The sequence below is a fragment of the Rhipicephalus sanguineus genome, chromosome 2 (assembly GCF_013339695.2).
Source record: "Rhipicephalus sanguineus isolate Rsan-2018 chromosome 2, BIME_Rsan_1.4, whole genome shotgun sequence".
Classification (NCBI taxonomy): Eukaryota; Metazoa; Arthropoda; class Arachnida; order Ixodida; family Ixodidae; genus Rhipicephalus; species Rhipicephalus sanguineus.
This window is the reverse complement of record NC_051177.1, coordinates 209601843-209621270: the sequence shown is the minus strand read 5'-3', so window position 1 is coordinate 209621270 and position 19428 is coordinate 209601843.

The window sequence follows — 19428 nt, the reverse complement described above, 5'->3', positions numbered from 1 at the left end:
CACAGGAGAAATCTCACCAGGCACTACCTTGGAGGTAAAGAATGGCTGCTAATGGGAATGAGAGACAGAAGAAGTCGGCTTTTAGCTAACACTTACACTTCTACTAACGTTTCCTACTGGAACATACCAATGGCTGCTAATGGGAAATGAGAGACAGAAGAATTCGGCTTTTAGTTAACGCGCACGCTGCGAATTTTTTATTGTTCAACAACGCACAGGAAAAATCTCCCACCGGCACCACCTTGGAGGTCAAGATCTGGTACTAGCGTTACGACTGGTTACGCACTACGACTACGAGGAACGGACGGGTGCCGCTTTAAGGAGCTTCGCCCCTAAAACTGAACGCACGCGAAGCATTGCAGACTCTCTTCCAAGGCGGTATCCGCTCGGGGAGTCACGAAGTAATGGCTTGCCACCCGAAAAAAATTGGCGTACTGCACTGGCCTTGAGAGACAGCGACTTTCGTCGGCAGAGGCCGACGATACTGCCGCCGCGATTCTGCCATCTGCGGTGTCGCGCGCTTTACCACATGGGCCATTCCGTGCTCCAGAGGAAACCATCGCCGCCCTACCTGTCGGCGACCGGCGGCGCGCCTTCGCTTGTCTAGGCGCAAGAAAGAAACGTCATTCCCCTATTGTAAACACGCCTGAACCCATTTCCGACGAAAAAAAAAAACTGTAGCGACATACCCGTGTCCCGCATAGTATCGCGATACAAACGATACATCGTAGAAGTATTTCCCTATTGAGATACAAGTAAATTTTTGAAATGTATCTCCATACAGAATTACAGATACTCAAAAGTATCTATCAAATCCTATCGCGATACTCTTGTATCACGATAGTGCCCAGCCCTGCTTACACTCCCGACAATATAAAGATAGCGGCTCACCTTCCAATCTCTAAGACATGCCACTAGGTGGCGCCTAATGGCATGCCTCCATCGCGACGACTAACACCCATGATCATGATTAAACCGTTGTGATAGCTGAAGTTGTGAACAGCGCACAGCGGATCGCGGATTTGTGCACAGCGGATCGTGACTCCCGCGTAGAATGACCTCAACAAGCTCAGAATAAACACTGGTACCCGATATGAACTTCTTCAAAACGTCGTCAAATAAGGAGAGAAACGGCACGGTGTGCGCTTTCTAGTAACGGGTAAAAGACGCCTCTGCTCATGCATACACTACCACACTGCGCTTCAGCAATACGGGAGGCAGAGGTTGGTAGCTTGAGCCGCATCCGCGTGCGTCCCACTGGCCTCTCTCTCTTTCCACCAAGGCACGACATTCGCCCGTCGAAATCGTGTCCTTTCTGCAACGCGTATTGCAGCAGTTTTGTTAGTCGGTGCTGTCGCAGTCGAAGCAATCGGCGGCGGAGAAATCCCGTTGGTGCATGTGGAAGCTACACTACTCCAATGAGCCGGCGCGCACTAACACGAAGCGAAAGGTCGAGAACGTAACTGCGTCTAGGGTGCCTCGGCGACGTCAGCGCGGCCAGTGTCCCTCGCTGGTATCGAGACGCTTTAACCATGACCACCGATATTGCGCGCAATCTCGGAGTAAGCGCTAGCAAGTGTCGATCGTGACGCATTACTTTTCATCTCCCACAGACAGCGGCACCGCCCCGCCTACCCTACACCGCCAACACAAAGCACCGTGCGAGAGAGAATGTGTGAAAGATATAAGGCGCGTTCGTGAAGTGTCCGGCCGTTGACAAGGTAGCGTAGTCGGTTGAGCGTCGGGCGCTTACCGTCGTGGCCGCAAGGTGGTGGGTTAGATTCCCAGTGGCGTATCTTTTTCTTGGTTTTATCTTTCTCCCCCCTTGGCGTCCATTTTATCAACGTCATATTTGTAACATAAGTACTTGATGGTCCCCGACATAAAACGCTTTCGTGTTAAAATGTCACATGGTGCTTTATGCACTTCCCTATGACGACTGGAAGCCGAAATCCATCTTATTGTTTCTCCTTCTTTTGGTCTGAGTCCATTGCATTGATCCTCCCTGGAAGGAACACATGTGAGCAGCACTGGAGGCGATCAGTGCAAACTACCGGTAGAGTTTTCTTTGTATAATATGAGCCTCGCTGGCAATTAACAGCTTTTACTTTACACAGTGACACATTCCTTATCTCATTCCCCCTCTGGGCGTCGGTTTCGCGCGCAAGCGGAGCTCGCCCGTAATGAAAGCGGCACTCACGTGAGCGCCTGGAGCCTCGAGCGACCGCTGCCACGGGTCGTCTGCTCCTGTTTTCGAAGCGGGTGATCACAAGTCAAAGCTTCTCGCGCCATGCAACCCAACTGCGCTTTTGTTGTTTTGAAACGGCTGCTAGGCTATTCGCTTCATGCGCCACCAATGTCCGCGCTGCGAAAGGCGCTTTGGTGACGCCGGCAGGCGAACGCAGTGCTTCCAAACCGAATGTGCGCGCCTGCCAATGGTGATGGCTGCACATCACCCACTATACCGTTGCTAGTGCTTGGGCCACGCCTTCCGCTGTTTGCGTTCCATTTGACGCCGATAGTACAACTTGGCAGGAGAAATCGGCGAACGGGCCCACAAAAAGGAGTAAGAGCGCTCTTTCCCACCCTATTCTTGGCCCCCGTTTATTCATCTTATTTCCCGCGCTGTAATAATATTGAATATTATTTCATTCAATGGTCGCACCGCGCTCTATCAGAACTCGACCGTTGACGCCGATTTACACTATTTTATTCCAAATACATCTTATTACGACTTTCCGGTAGGGAAATTCTGTTCACATTCGTACTGAATACGCTAAGTCGCTTTACAGGTACTTTCGGACCACCGCAAACGAGTCAGAAAATGCCGATTTATCTAAGTAAGGAATCAAACAAAAGAACGCAAGAAAACCTGTCACTACTTCGTAGAACCGTCGTGAATTCTCTTTTTTTCCTGCTCCCGACCTTCTCATTGCCTCGTAGTGTTGTTCAGAGTCGTACGTAGCATGTTAGCATATCTTTTTCCGATGTGCTTAGCTGGGTAATAAACAAAGAGCGCTTAATTATTTTCTTAATTCATAAGTATAGCGAAAAATCTTCAATACAGAACTTGTAGCACTTGGTCTGAAACGTTGTTCTTAATATTTCAACCATGCTGAGATACCTGCCATTATTATAAGCTATGTAATTAACAAATATTGCTTAATTAAGCCATTAGATAGTAACTCTAATAAAATACTCAATATAAAAAACGTAATGTTCATCAACATCGCATATTAACTTTTTTTAAGATAACTGCCTTGGTTAATTTTTTTTCAGCTTTTCTTTAGTGTGCACGAAGTTAAATATATATATATCTATATATATATATACATATATTGTGGAAAACTTCGTACTACAATATAAGAAACAAAACAAATATTTATTTTACCCTGACAGTTCCGGCTGGAGGTTCAGCCTTCTTCAAAAGATACTTTGAAGAAGGCTGGTCCTCCAGCCGGAACTGTCAGTGTACAATAAATAAATATATATATATATATATATATATATATATATATATATATATATATATATATATATATATATATATATATATATATATATAAATATATATATATATATATATATATATATATATATATATATATATATATTGTGGGAATCGAGCGCGCCCTCCCCTTTGGCACCTCGTTCCGCACCTAGCGCGGCGGCTCGAGCGCCGGGAACCGCCGTTAAATGGCAGTATGGCGACCACGGCGGCGGCGCCAGGCCTCTTTGTTTGGTGCGAGCCATGTGTCGGCTTCCCGGCGCGCGGGCACACGTCCGCACATGTCTGGACAATGCTCGCGCCACCACGCTAGCCTGCGTCACTGCGCTTCGCCTATCGTCATTGGCCGCCAGAGACAACCCCCTTTCCTTTGAGCTCGCTTCTGTCTGGCGGTGGCTTGCCCGCGTCAGATGCTCTCAGCCTGCACGAGAGGTTGACGCGCTGCTCTGGCAGGCGGCTTCTCGTCCGTGTGCTCGAGTGCTGCCCTTTGTGTGATAGTCGTAGCGCCGCTGGCAAGCGTACTCGATCGGTCTTGCGGAGTTACCCTGACGGCCGCAAGCCCCTGATTGTCGCGCTGTGCTGCATCTTGGGTTAATAAACACATGTTTGTTGACAACCTGCCTCGATGCGTTTTCTGCGCCGTGTCGGAGAGTCGACCAACCCGGCCGTAGCGTCTTTGTTCGCTGCGGCAGTGGAGAACGTCGCGTCCCTTGCCGGTCACCTCGTAGGGTAAGCTTCGTGCAAACGTATCTCCACAATATATGCATATACTTGGCGCAAGTTACCTGCCACACCCTGTAAAGCCCCAATGTGAAGGAAAAACGCAATTGGTGCATCGGCTGCGAATTATTAGATGTGAAGTATCTTAAGGCGGAGCTCAATCCGGTGGTGGTGGTGGTGGTGGTGTGCGGCGTGACCACGCTTACTGCGCATGCGCATACCCTCCCCACAAGCCTCCTCTCCACTCACCCCCTTCCCTCTTCCCCTACCCCTCTCCACATTCCCTCTCTCCTCCCCCTCTCCCTTTCCACTCTTCCTCTGAAACGCGGGCTAGACATGCCGAAATTCTCTCCTGCGCAACGCCGCGATGAGCTCGAGCGCATGCGCGTCCCCTCCGCTTCTCTCTCCTCTCCCACGCTGCTCCCCTCTCGCCCGCCTGTCGACCGCGTTCTCCGCTCGCCCTGTGAGAATTAACGGCCAGGCTAGATGGAAGATACGACGCGCGTAGCGTCCCTCCTCGCGTTCCACGACGCGAGGTCGGTAGCATGCCCAACGAACGCCAACAGAACGCGATCGTGCAAGTGCCCCGGCTTCGCATTACAAAAAAATTACACCATCTCCCGCTAAAGGGGACCATGAGGCTTCGCCTCATGGTCCCCTTTAGCGGGAGATGGTGTAATTTTTTCTCTTTCGAAAAACTTGAGCAAATCTAAAAAGGTAACCTGCTTATTATCAGTGCAGTAGATAACGTCGTGAGAGCAAAATCACTAGTAGAGGAAGCTATTCAATGCCAATCTCTCGCGGTTTGCTTTAAGGCGCACGCTCGGTCCATTTCTCTCGAGTAATAGTAGTTCACAGCTGTACTATCACGAAGACAGGCGCACGCCACTCAGCTTGTCGAAGATATAAATTTCACATCAAACCTGCAGGCAGTAGCGATGACGTGGTATGTGTTTTGTCCTGCACGCACGTAATTCTGGTGGTGCGCAATGGTGAGCAGAAAATCATCACTTGCGTGTCATTCGTACTACATCCCAGATTGCCTGTTATGCGGACGCCTGCAAAATACATCTTCCCGCCCAGTGGCGAATCAGGCACGTTTCGCTTTTCGTGTTATAGTAAATTCTCCTGATACAAGGTTTACCAGTAGCACTTTTTTTTATATAAGAAGCACAATAACATGCTACCCTTCACATATATCTACCGCCAAGTGGTAGGAAAAAAATTGTACCAAATACTTACTCGGCTCGCCGTGAACCTAAAGAAATTGAAAGTAAAGAAAATAAACAAAGACCACTTTTGCGGTGTCATGTTTAAACAATTAGTGGAAGCTACCCTGCGCTGCAAAAATCACAGAAAAGCAGCATACACGTCAAGCAGTCGAATTAGAAACGCAGGGCGTCTTAGCTTTAAGCTTAGTGCACGTATTGTGCGAGCACGACATAGTCATGCGCGTAATCGACTAACAAGCAACGAAGCATAGCAGGATGCGCTGCACCGCTTGCCACTAGTGAGCATCTGCAAATTCGTTAATGAATCGCGAGCTACAAATGACACATATTAAGATTCACGAGGTCAACACAATCTGTAACTGGTTATACCAATAAAACCCTAAGGAAACTAATACGCACTAACCCTGCCATATTAGTCACAATACCAACTATTCCGAGCTTTCCGCCCTATTCATACTTCATGCGTCCTAATTCTGAGTGATATGACATGCTTAATTGAAAACACACGTGACTGGGGATTATGGCTTAATTAGGGAAAATCATACGAAGCAAAACACGAAAAAAGAAACGTCGCGTCAAACTTCGTTGCCCAGTTTTTTTAGTACTTTCAGGAGGCATTTTGCAGCTGTATCACGCTTCTTAAGACGTACGAAAAGTGAACTTTCATCTTGTTTGTTTTTTATATCGCTAGTTGAATTTATAAGTGCCGCAAGTGGCCTGCTGAATTAAAAACACATTGTCCGCTAATATCCTAAGAAGACCTAATATGAAGCCCCACCACGGTGGTCTAGTGGTTATGGCGCTCGACTGCTGACCCGAAGGTCGCTGGTTCCAATTCCTGCCGCGGCGGCTGAATTTTCGATGAAGGCGAAAATGTTTGAGGCCCGTGTACTTAGATTTAGGTGCACGTTAAAGAACCCCAGGTAGTCGAAATTTCCGAAGCCTGCCACTACGGCGTTTCTCATAATCATATCGTGGCTTTTGGGACGTTGAACCCCAGATATTATTATTATAATTAATATTATTAAGACCTAATACTAAGTTGTGCACCGTTGCAATCGTTGCAGTGCTGTCGAAGGCGCTCGCTAAAAAAAACACCGTTTTTTATTGCAGCAGCACTTATCGCATTCGTCTACACGATTAGATCAAAAGCAATCCTACAAACGACGCAAGACATAATGCTTAAAACTATGCAGAGAATTACGAGCACGCAGTGCAATAAAGGAAAAGTAGAGACGTTTCCAAACGAATATAAATAAAACAACAAACATAGCATGCGGCATGCGTGGGAAGTGTAGCAGCGTCGGCATCGCAAAGATAAAAACAAACAAAAACGAATTAAAATGGAGTGCAACGGATGATCTATGGGCTTCGCGCACCCGGTTTTCGCTACTGTTCGGCCACTTGTACAGCTCGAAGTAGCAGTACGTGAGGCGGTATCCTTGTGCAAACGTTTTTTAGTTGCACAAACCCCGAGCGACACTCTTTGCTATCTTTCAGACCTCCCTGTCAAACTGCGGTGCGAGTTGTCCGAAAATCCAGATAAAAATTTAAAGAGATATATACAAGTCGTGTAATGGGTGAAACTAAGGATTGCATACGATAGGGTGGACATTATCGTATTTCATAACTTAAAATTGTAGTCGTGTAATTAGTATAAACAGCAATTGCATCTCAGAAACCCATCTGATCGGGCTCGTTGCAGCACCTGACGGATCAGATCTCAACCACGCGCGTATTTAAGCGTGGATTCACCTGACATATATTAAGACAACATAGAATTAGGCCAATGAAAGCATAAAAGACATTATTTGTAGTTCTTCTATCATTGTAGCAATAATCGATGGATTATTGTGGCTCCGGAAATTTCGACCACGGGGGTTCTTTAAAGGGATGCTGAACAAGAATAGGGATAAATGACGGAAACATAGAAGTTCCACTCGGAAGACGTGACTTTTACAATAAACAGAGTTCATCTTACATATTTTTGAACAGTTCACTGTATTTCGGGGGGATTGTCACCGCGCGGCGGCTGCACGCCAGCGCGCGCAGGGTTGCGCATCGATGGCCATGACGTCAAGTCCTCGTGGTGGGAGTTTACCCCATCAGGTAGTATTGTTCGCTGCTGGTGCTGATCGTGCTGGTCCTAGGAACCGGGAGTGCTATCCTGGACTTTCGCGAATTTCTTTATAATTTGACGTAGGCGTGACGTGTGCACAATGGTGATGCAAACGCATGAACTGCTTGCGCAACGTGACGTAAAGAGAACATTAAATACAAAGAAACGTGCAATTAAGTCGCATTTTGTTTCTTTAATTGTAAATGGAATAACAAAAGAATTAAAAGAAAGTGAAGCGTTCAATTTTAAAGTCGTGAAGCAGAAGATGTTGTCTCCAATTCAGCGCCATTGTGGAGATGAGCGACGAAGGCATAGTAACTTTGCTAGCTAATAAGCGAGCCAGCCAAGTCAGCGTCGACATTGCTGACGTCGTTGCTTTGTGTAGGTACACTCTAGTGTAGGTGTACTGTGGTTGTGTCCGCAGATAGCCGAACAGTGGTCCGCGATGTTAGATTTCATTACCGATCGGGGGGTGGCTTGAGACTTACTGCCAGCGTTAGGACCGGAGCTGTGACAGACTATGGCAGAGCGCCTTAACCGCCTGGGGGCGAAGTAAGGTGGCGGCAGCGCGCGAGCCCATGGCGCAAAATCACAGCGCAATCAGGTAAGCTTGCGTTTTACTCGGCGGGTCTGGACGTTTCAGCTATGTACTGTCAACCGCAAAAGTTTGCGGGATGTGCAGAGCGTGTCGGAGCGACGGAAAACTGCATTGCTGCGTCACCTACCGTGATGCGGCGGGTGTTGAGGCTATCGGCCTCGGCGATTAGCGACGGCGCGTTTAGACAACGTGCCGTTGCCGGGTATAATCGCGGAGGCTGCGGCCGATAGCCTCAACACCCGCCGCATCACGGTAGGTGACGCAGCAATGCAGTTTTCCGTCGCTCCGCCACGCGCTGCACATCCCGCAAACTTTTGCGGTCGACAGTACATGCTTATAGGCTCCGTGCAGACGTAACTCCGCTGCCCGAGCGAAGGTGTCTCTATCGGCAAGAAGCGCAGATTTGGCGGGATGCTCTCACGCGCTCGCAATTGGGTGCAATCAAGGAACGATGCCTTTTACGATGACTATAGTTTTCGTGCTTTTCGCGCTTGGCCATTGACGAGAGCGATGGTCCGTCCGCGTTATCAACGCGATCAGTCAGCCGCCGGTGGTGGACGATAAGGATATTACAGCATAAAACATCGCTCCGCGATTGCATCCCTGCTCGCTCCACGCTCCCGCTGTGACGGCGCGAGGTATTTTCGGGGGCAGTTCGTTTTCTGTGAGTTGCGCTGTTCGTAGGAATGCCAAAGTCCAGGAATAATTGCTGCGAAAAGAAGCACACGCGCTAACGCTACGTTCTCTGGCAGCTGCTAACAATTCGACGTTTTTTGGAAGCAAACGGGAAAGAAAACGCCTCAAGCGAAGCACCAAAGAACGGCGCAGTGGCTTGCCGCCGCCTGCGTCGTCTGCTCCCTTATCCCGCCAAATCTGCTGTAGTGGCCGCTCTGGCGCTGGAGGCAGTGCGCGACTGTGGCGGCTCCTAACGTATGCACGGTGACCATTGCAGGAGGACAGGCGGAGGGCCGTTTGATTTGGCGACGGACGCTTCGGTGGATGATGCCCGCATCGTTACAACTGTGCGCGTTGACTCCGTGTTAGACGGCGGCGGCCCTTCGTTCCCAAGGCCTGTGGCGTCCAGAAGTGCTGCCGCTAGTATAGAGATAAGAAGCGGCACAGCATTACAAATATTATTAATGCCGCTTCTGTTTCTTCTGTCTTCTTTGTTGCGGTGGCGATTAAGTCAGGGGGTGGAAACTCCTTATACCTCCCATGGGACGCGTTCTCGCATACTCATACGCTGCGGCAGCGCCCCTTGCACCACTAGCAGCTGCCAGGTATCTACTCGAATTAATTCACAAACAAAAGATTTCTTTCGTGACGTCACTGGTGAGGTCAGAATACAGAGGGAGAGGTCATGAAACCGAGAGCAGGCGGGTTGCCGCGGTAGCCCTCCTTTCCCACTTCACATGCTAGCGGAATGTTATGAAACCGGTAAGCGAACGGAACAAGAAGACGACACACAGAGCACTCTGTGTGTCGTCTTCCTGTTCTCGTGTTCGAGCACTTACCGGCTTCATAAAGTCACTGTACCAACTAGCTCGGAGCCAGCCTCGGAAGCGCAATGTGTTTGTCCTATCTTGCAGGTCCGCTGGCCGCTAGGGCGACGCGGCCATTCGTTAAGTTCAGTTAACCATAATTTTAATTTTGATCGTGTGTTGTGAAGTAGACAAACTAAAGCTGACCGATGTGTGAATAAGACAAAACTAGATCAACATAAATAAATTTTAAACCTGTTTTATAATCACTTGTTTCGTACTAAAAAACAGAGACATACACATAGTGTGAAAGTGTCAATATGCAAAAGCAGCTTCAATTCACAACTAAAATATGCACATAATAAGCAAATATTGAACCCAGAATATCCGAACCAATGCGAAAAGTATTAACAACCACGAGTAGGCCACGTCGTACTTGACTCAATCACGCCTGTTATGACGGCGAACATATTTTTCTTACAGAACTTGGTAGCAAACAAGACAGAAGTTCAGGGTGAAATGCACGCTTGAAGCGATGAGATGTCGTTGAAACGGAATGCCGCTGGAGACAATGTTTCGGAAGGTTGTCAGGGAAGCAGCATTGGCTTGACGAATAAAAGACCGCTTGTCGAAATGTTGGCCCTATCGACATTCTCTGTGGAACGATTTCTCAAAGCATCAGTGAGTCCATTACATGCATTTCAGGCAGGGACGTAGCCAAGTGGGGGAGGAGGGGTGGGGTTGGGGGGGTTGAAACTCCCTCCGAAATTTTTCAATTTTCCTTGCGTATATATACACGCACACATACAAACGCACGCACGAACATACATAAAGTAGGTTTGAACCCCCCCCCCCCCCGAACAAAAATTTCTGGCTACACTCTGATTTCATGGACAGTATAAGAAGTAAAGGCCCACAAAGTTTCCAGCTGGCTACATGCATTTCTGTGAACAGGAAGGAGCCTATAATTGCTTCACATCATTTGTCCTACATGGCAACAATAAAAGATGAACAAACTGTGTTGCCGAACCAACTCGCATTCAAGTCCTTCGTTAAACGTATTTTGCCGGCAACAGGTAGGCTGTCTTGATGACGAATTATTCTAGTGGCACTGCGCTTATGTCAGTCCAGTCAGCCTTGCAGAGAACTGGATTTACTCGTGTACTCATGCAAAATGAATACCTGCTGAAATTATGGACCCACATACTTGTGCGCACCCGCTGTCAGTAAGATATCTGAAAAACCTTCGCGGAACTGGAAATTCCTGGGTGAAAACACCACAGAGCCGCGCAAAACATGTGATGACCCGATTCAGCCATCTTCGTCTAATACTCGGTTTGCCTTCTCGACGTGGCTCCCCGTGGCTTTCGTTCGCTGCATGCCGCATCAAATGTCTTATCTTTCCCGTATTCATACATGGTACGTAAACCGAGGGACATAACCGAGCGCGATGCAACATGTGGCAAGGGTGAGCGGAGGCAAGCGCTACGAACACCAGTCAACCAGTTCCCGCGCTTCGCTCAATTTAAAGTTCACCTAAATAAGAAATACTAATAAACAACAAAGGGTTCTTTACAATTTAAGCAGATTTCTTTATTTGCAAAACTTGTGAAAGACAATAAATGCGAACATTCAAATCCACCTCACTTCGTTCAACCAGATGTTAGGATGCCCGGCAACCGCTACGAGCGCGCATGTTCCTTGAAAGTTCTAAGCCCGGGCCCGGGCCCTGGCCAGGCCCAGACGTACACGACCGAACCCAGTCCGAGCCCGGCCCGGGCCCGGGCGTTCATTAGTAAACTTAACCAGGGCGGGCGTGGTTATGACCAGGTCCTGCCCGGGCCCGCTAGAGGATGTTGCTTGTTGATGATGAATAATAATGATGCCTTGCACTTTGTAGCAGGCGATCGGACGGAAAATCCGTTGTTTACATGCATCGAAATGTTGCTTTGCCCGCGGTGGTAGCTCAGCGGTTAAGCTGTTTCGCTGCTAACTCCTAGGACGCGGGTGCGATTCCCGCGGTCACGGCGGCCGAATTTTGATGGGGGCGAAATGCAAGAACACCCGTGTACTTATCTTTAGGTGCGCGTGAGATAATTCCAGGTGGTCGAAATTAATTCGGTCCCTACTACAGCGTGGCTCGTAATCATATCGTGGTTTTGGCACGTAATACCAAATGAAAAATGTTGCCTATATGGCACATGGCAAGTCTTTGTAATAGCACTATAGTAAACATAAAACATAGCCACAAAATTTATTTAAAATAGTGTACAACTAACATGAAAAAGCGGATAGAAGAAAAACCCCGGACATTTTCTTTTCTACACTTGCGTGGGAAACATTAATTACACAGTTTTTAAAAGAGGCTTCTGCTTAATAATTTGTTGTAGCAAGATACAAAACGTTAACGTCATATATGGTGAAGAGCCACCAAAAGCAGATGATATATTAGCGTTCATATCCTAACGTCGTCACGGAAGATGATTCAAGTGTGCGCCTCGAGCAAGACAGATGTGTGTGACAAGTTATGTCCTTTTAATTACCTCACTGCCCAAGCAAAAATTAATATGACGCTTTGAAGGTGGTCTAAAATTTACACACGCCTTAACATCAGCACTTCCGCGAGCACCAAATATCTTTGTTTACTTACAGATTGTACCGTATGTGTCACCCTCAAAGAAAAGACTGAAATCTGGTGCATTGTTAGTGGTGTTCTTTTTACGCTGGTGCACGTATATTTACCTTGATCGCACGATTTTGTCCTATCTGGTAATCTTGCGTACGAATATATATATATGTACACACACACACATTATATATATATATATATATATATATATATATATATATATATATATATATATATATATATATATATATACATATATATATATATACAGAGGTGAATTTATGAGAATACAGCATAAAATAAACGCACCAGTACAGACATATACCCTTAGCATTAGCAAAAAATAGAGCTTCAACTGTTTTTCTACTTTCTTTGCTAAGCTATACTAAGAACCAGCTCTTTGCACGTGTCACTTCAGCTTGGCACAGAATGCCTGAGACCATGCAATGCATAACGTTCGCATGTGCTCGAATGCCCGACTTAGGCCTTTTAATGAGCGGGCCTGAGTCCGGCCCGGCCTGCAGCCTCAAGCCCGGGCCCGGCCCAGGCCCGCGATTTCAAGCCCAAGACAAGCCCGAGCCCGCGGGAAAACGCGGGCCAGGCCCGGCCCGCGGGCCGTGCCCGAGTAGTGCTCTATCACGCATTACTCCTGCACGTAAACTTTTATAGTGTACAGGAGAAAGCAGGACGGAAAGGAGTGACACAGACACAGCACTGTTACCGCGTTGCCCCTTTCGGTACTGGTTCGTCTTGTGCCCTATAAATATTTACATAGATTTCCAAGATGCGCAGGCTTGTGCTCTTGCATGTACGGGTGGTTACTACGTCAATAGAGCGTTTGTACACCACCTGTGAGACTCTTACAATCATCACATGTTGTGAAAAGTCTTTCACTGGGTTCGCATTGTGAATAAAGTGCTCGAAACAACGCTTTGGGATGCATTTGAGGTTGCATGCACTGGTGGAAAATAACGCAGCCTGTTTCCAGAATTTCTATGCTCTCAACAAACTAGTCCTGAAATGGTTCGCTGGAGAAATTGAGCACGCTTTTGCCTAAATATTATCTGGTTCAATTAGCATGCTCTCAATGAACGAACACAACGAAGCTTTTTTCAGAATACAAGTCCTGCACGAACACACATAGAGGTCATAGGTGATCAAGCACAAGGCAAGCGGCTACCTTGTCGTGAACAAGGAAACAACTTCTGTCAGTGCACAATTCCTGCTGAACATATGTACAGGAGATATGTATGGATCGAACACAATGCAAGTGGATACCTTGCCATGAAAAAAAACGAGAGCTTCTTGTATTTTATATTTATGTGCACATCTCGCAGGAATGAGCGCCCCATCACATGCAGGGGTACCCAGCTGTGAACCACTTCAGAAGGTAATCCCGCGTGGTATATGCCTACTGTTGCCGGATCGTCGCTATGGTTGTTGTAAAGTTGCACATTGTCACATACGGAGTTCAGTGCCAGGGATGTCATGTGGCTCGCGCAGCTGCTGCCGAACACCGAGGTTGTCAAGCATCACGCAAACTGCGAAGATCTTCGATGTGAAGAGTGGGCAGTAGTACAGTGCCCTGTACCTCTGCAGGCACCGAAAGTGGTCCTTGAGGACTCCAATGCACCGTTCTATGCAGGGGCGTAGCCAGAAATGTTTTTCGGGGGGGGGGGGGGGGTTCAACCATACTTTATGTATGTTCGTGCGTGCGTTTGTATGTGCGCGTGTATATATTCGCAAGCAAAACTGAAAAATTTCAGAGGGGGGGGTTGAACCCCCCAACCCTCCCCTTGGCTACGCCCCTGGTTCTATGACGCATCGCAGTGACGAGTGGGTGTGGTTGCATCGGGCAGCATAGGATCCCGCAGGATGTGCTCTATAAATGGGGGCAAGCAGCCAAGGCTGCAGCGAGTATGCACTGCCTCCTGCGCAGGACAGTCTTCCAAATAGCATAATATAAATATATACAAGAATATGTACCATTCTTTTCTCAGTTCTTTTAACTTATTGACGACATGGTGTCATTGATATGTAGTGCTTTTCCTTTTTTACAGCTTGGCATATTGATAGAAATGCTTGCCTGGTTAGGTTCACTAATTACGACGTTCGAAAGGATCCATTGAAAAACTTACACCATCTCCCACTAAAGGGAACCATGAGGGCATGCGGAGAAGCATTGGGGGTGCACACAAAGTTTTCGTTCGGCATCGCGAGCCCTGCGCTGCTGCTCCGTGACGATCTCGGTCTCGGCAGAGGTTGGAGTGCTGCTGCAACTGGCGCCGACGTTGACGTTTCAACTCATCCGAACGGGAGAGAAGCGAGAATGACGGAAGCCGACCGAGCGCACGCACTTATATGCACATGAAATGGGAGAGGGAGAGGAGAGAGTGGGTTACAGGCTGTATTTGGCTGCGGCGCGGCTGCATCACGTGGGAGGAGAGGCTGCGCCGCAACTGTAGGGCGGGGGAGGAGAGAAGGCGACCGAACACCAGCGTAAAGGAGGAGAGTGGGAGAGAGAGTAGGCGCATGCGCAGTGGAGCGCGGACGCCACCGCCGGACACAGCCCCGAGCAAAAGCTGCTTTGCATCTAAAAGTGGCTTTATTTCCAGACAGTTTGGAATCATCTCGATTCCTTCGTCAGGGGGAATGGCAACGAAGATGCTGAAGTGCAACTTTCAACTTCTTTCATAGACCAGGTGGGGCGAATGACAGAAGGCGCGTATTCTTTGGTGGTGAGGGTGTTGTGGTTACCTTTGGTGTCATCGACTCATGTGTGACTCGCGTCCGCAGACGGGCAGTACACTCAAAGCTTGGTTTCCCTTGGTTTGGTTGTGCTTAACCCGTGAATGTAAACTGACAGCAGATTTCTTTTGCAATGATTTGAGTTGTTCGTAGTGTATTTATTAATCATGACTGTGATACGTTTGAGCTGAGTTAGCTGAATTATTTTATTGCTTTATAGCACTAGGCTGTGCTGGCTTTGTTGCGTTTATTTTTTCACAGAAGTTGTCCTTTCTATAGTAGTCCCGTGTTAAAGTTAGGTTCACGAATTTTCTGAGAAAGTTGAGTATAGCTCGAATAGGCCCCGTAGGCAAAAAGTGTTAAAGCTTAGCTTAGTAAAAATTGGGTTTTCTATGTGGTGCAATGTCCAATATTGCGGACATCAGGACCAAATAACATGCCGAAAATAACGTCGGAACGTGCCTCAGGTGCTTCAATATGATAAGCAAGCAAAAAACTTTAAAAATGCAAGGCAAATGTATTTGACTAAATACGTAGTTTGATGAGAGTGGCCGTAGAACACGCCCCTGCTGAACGCTGCCATTTTGGACTAGATTCCAGGCGCGCCTCTCCATTGACTTTGCCCACACTTGACAGAGGGCGCTAGTAGACGTTGAAAAAACTAAAAAAATAGTTTTCAACGGCAAATAGTGGGTGCTGAGCTTGGAGCAGACGACATCGAGTTGTCCAATATATTGGACAATTGTCCATAGCCGGGACTGATGAGGCTACACATATAATTTGTTTTTACGAATGTACACTTACGACAGTTGCATTTGGTGTATTCTTTTTTATTAACATAGCCTCAGAGTGTAGTATTTAGTTTCTGTGTCATCACACGCTTACTATTCATTATTTCACCACTTTATAATACAGGATCATACAATGTCTTCGTGGAATTTTCTTTCATGCTTCACCTTTCTATTGCACTAGCAGTCCCATGACCACAGAAAGACAACTCGCAATTATACACTGAGAGCAAGCTGGATTATTGTGTGCTGCCTCGGGTCTCAGTATGACTTTGTCAGATATGTGCCTGAGAGAATTTTCATTCAAGGAAACACCGGTGCCACTAAAGAAGATAGTGTACAACCAAGGTATGCTGCCAGTACTTACATATGAGGCAGAAATTTGGAGGACAACAAAGAAACTCGAGAACTGAGGAACCACGCAGCGTGTAATAAAATAACCGTGACTAATGTCTTTGCTACACTAACGTACCACATACTCCTTCTCACGCTTGCATACCAAGCAGCTATTCATCCCCCTGCCCAAGGCGTCCACTGCTGAAGTGCCGGCTCAAGGTGGATGCTTAGTTAACTGCCAAAGAAGCCACAAAACGTCGAAAACGGAAAAAGCAGAGCGGCAGAAAACAGAGACACAGCGCAGAGACGTGGCACTAACAACAGACGTTTATTTCGGAAAAACCTCGCCTCCCCCCACAGACCGTACGACGCATGCGCGGATGACAAACAAAAACCAAACAACCCAAAAGCCAAAAATCACAAGCAGCTAATCTAAGAAGATTACCTCTGTGCTAGAAACAAAAAATTCTTTTCTGGTAAGATAAACCGAAGCCGCGCTAACGCATTTGTCTGGTCCGAGTTTCCAGATATGGAATGCCTCAATAATCTCCCGTTCTCGCTGCGTCTTAGCCTTACCTAAAATTGTCACCTTATCAAACAGAGGCCAACAAGCACACAACTTGCAGTGCAGCGGCAAGTTACCACCGGTGCCCGTGGGTAGAAGATTTTCATGCTCCCTCTACCTAACATTGACACATCGACCCGAATGTCCAACGTAAAACTTGTCACAACTTGAAGGGATGCAATACACGACACATGTGCAACACGCATGGTATTTTTTGACGTGTTTTATGTCACAAATCCTGCTCATCGTGCCACGCTGCACAACCTTCTTACAAAGACTCGCGAGTTTGCAGCGTGCAGAACAAACCAGTTTTACATCGCTCCTGCCCGCAACCTTCTTCAGTCCATGTGAAATGCCGTGAACATACGGCATGACCACAAGGGCCCTCTTTTCACGATCACCTCCAGCACTTCTGTGTTCTCCAATACCACCATCACTCCTGTGTTTCGCCTTGAGACGCTGAAACCCATACTCAGCAACAGTGGTTATTAACGACTTCGGGTAGCCAGCCAACAGAAGTCTATTTTGCTGCTCAGCAATGCTCTCTTGCATATTATGAATGCAACTCTTAGTAACCGCATTTGTCAGACAAAGATTGGTGATACCTCTTTTGACCAGCTTGGAGTGGGAGGAATCATAAGGCAAAAGATTCTTTTTAGTCCTTGGACTATACTTCCAGCACACGTGACCATGAGGATGAAACGTGAGAGTGAGGCCTAGGAACCTAATGGAATTTTCCTGGGGTGGGGAACTTCATGCGTGAAACGAAAATGTGAGCAGCATGCTTGAAATGCTGAAATGATGTTACCAATGACATCTAAAATACATTCACTCCCCCAAATACTAAGAAAAACAATAAAATCGTCAACATATCTAAAAATGCGCATTGCCCGGTGATCAACAAGGCTTTGGCACAGGCGTCTGTCAAAATTGGCTAGGAAAATACTGCAAAGCACCGGAGCGACACAAGACACTATGCATATACCGTTTTTCTGTAAAAACAATTTGCCATCAAAGGTGACAAAAGTCGCCGACAGATAAAAGTTTAAAAGTTCAATGAAGTTCTAAGTTGCAAGGCCACACGCACCTTGAAAAGAGGTCTCGCCATGCAATTCAATGGCCTCACGAAGAACTGCAGACAGTTCATTATGGGGTACAGAATAATACAGCTCTTCAATGTCCACCGAAAAGGCTGTGTTCGCTACCAGCTCTTCGGCCCACAAAGCCTCAACCAGCACACTCGAGCTGTCAATGCCACACGGATCATCGGGAACGAGACCTTTTAGAGATCCTTGGAGAAACCTTTCATGCTACCTTTCATGCAACCTGAGGGAGCATGAAAATCTTCTACCCACGGGCACCGGTGGTAACTTGCCGCTGCACTGCAAGTTGTGTGGTTGTTGGCCTCTGTTTGATAAGGTGACAATTTTAGGTAAGGCTAAGACGCAGCGAGAACGGGGGATTATTGAGGCATTCCATATCTGGAAACTTGGACCAGACAAATGCGTTAGCGCGGCTTTGGTTTATCTTACCAGAAAAGAATTTTTGTTTCTAGCACAGAGGTGATCTGCTTAGATTAGCTGTTTGTGCTTGTTGGCTTTTGGGTTGTTTGGTTTTTGTTTGTCATCCGCGCATGCGTCGTACGGTCTGGGGGGAAAGGTTTTTCCGAAATAAACGCCAGTTGTTAGTGCCACGTCTCGCGCTCTGTCTCTGTTTTCTGCCGCTCTGCTTTTTCCGTTTTCGACGTTTTCTGGCTTCTTTTGCAGTTAACTAAGTATGTACCAACTTGCCCAACAAGCAACTCTCCTGAAGGTGGATGCCCTCCACACAAAGGCGTCGTTCACAGACCCCGGGTACGAGGGCTGCAATCCGCAGGGTTGGTCACATACCTGGAAAGTTGTGTGCATTGGAAGAATGTCGGCAACAGTAGTAGAACCAGCTACATGCAGTACAACCGGAACTGTATGGTGCAACGCACTTGTTTCTCTCAAGTTGACTTCGAAGCGCAGATTCCATAGCTTAATCTTTCATTTAATGTGTGACAATTACTGCATATCTGCATAACAATGTTTATGAAATTAGAGCGCTATCAGTACGCTTGGTTTCCTTTAATGCATTACTTTTCTTAAATGAAAGACAGCTACCACGATCACATATGAAGTTCGATGAACAATTTATTGGGTCGTCAAGTCACCCCTGTCGAAACTAAATAGTGACAGAAACTCAGTTTACCGCAACTACTGCGTTCTTTTCTATCACTGCAGTTCGAGCCACGGAAAATGTTAAAAAATTGGGATAGTGGCAAAAAGCTGTCTTTCACGTTCCTCCTTTGCATTCGATTAACAGCATGCACAATATTAAATAATATAAAATTTGTTCTCACCACCATGACGCTGAGGGCGTAAAAGTTCCTGCGGCAAAAGTAGGCAGGCTTGTTGCCGTCGTCCTTTTCATATGGCACACTTATGCACACAAACCTGCCGTCCACCGCCTCGACGCAGCGTTCAAATCTTGCATCCATGTGGAGAAAGCCTTCCTGCTGGCAGGCAGGGCGATTTACTCATTGCGGAGGCGCTCGACAATCGCTTCCACGACAGCATGAATCATGAGGCCCACAATGAACTGGCTCGTCGCCACGTCCTCGTTGTTCACGATCGCACCCTAGTAACTGCCGGCGGCGAAGAAGCGAAGAGCGCAAAGCACT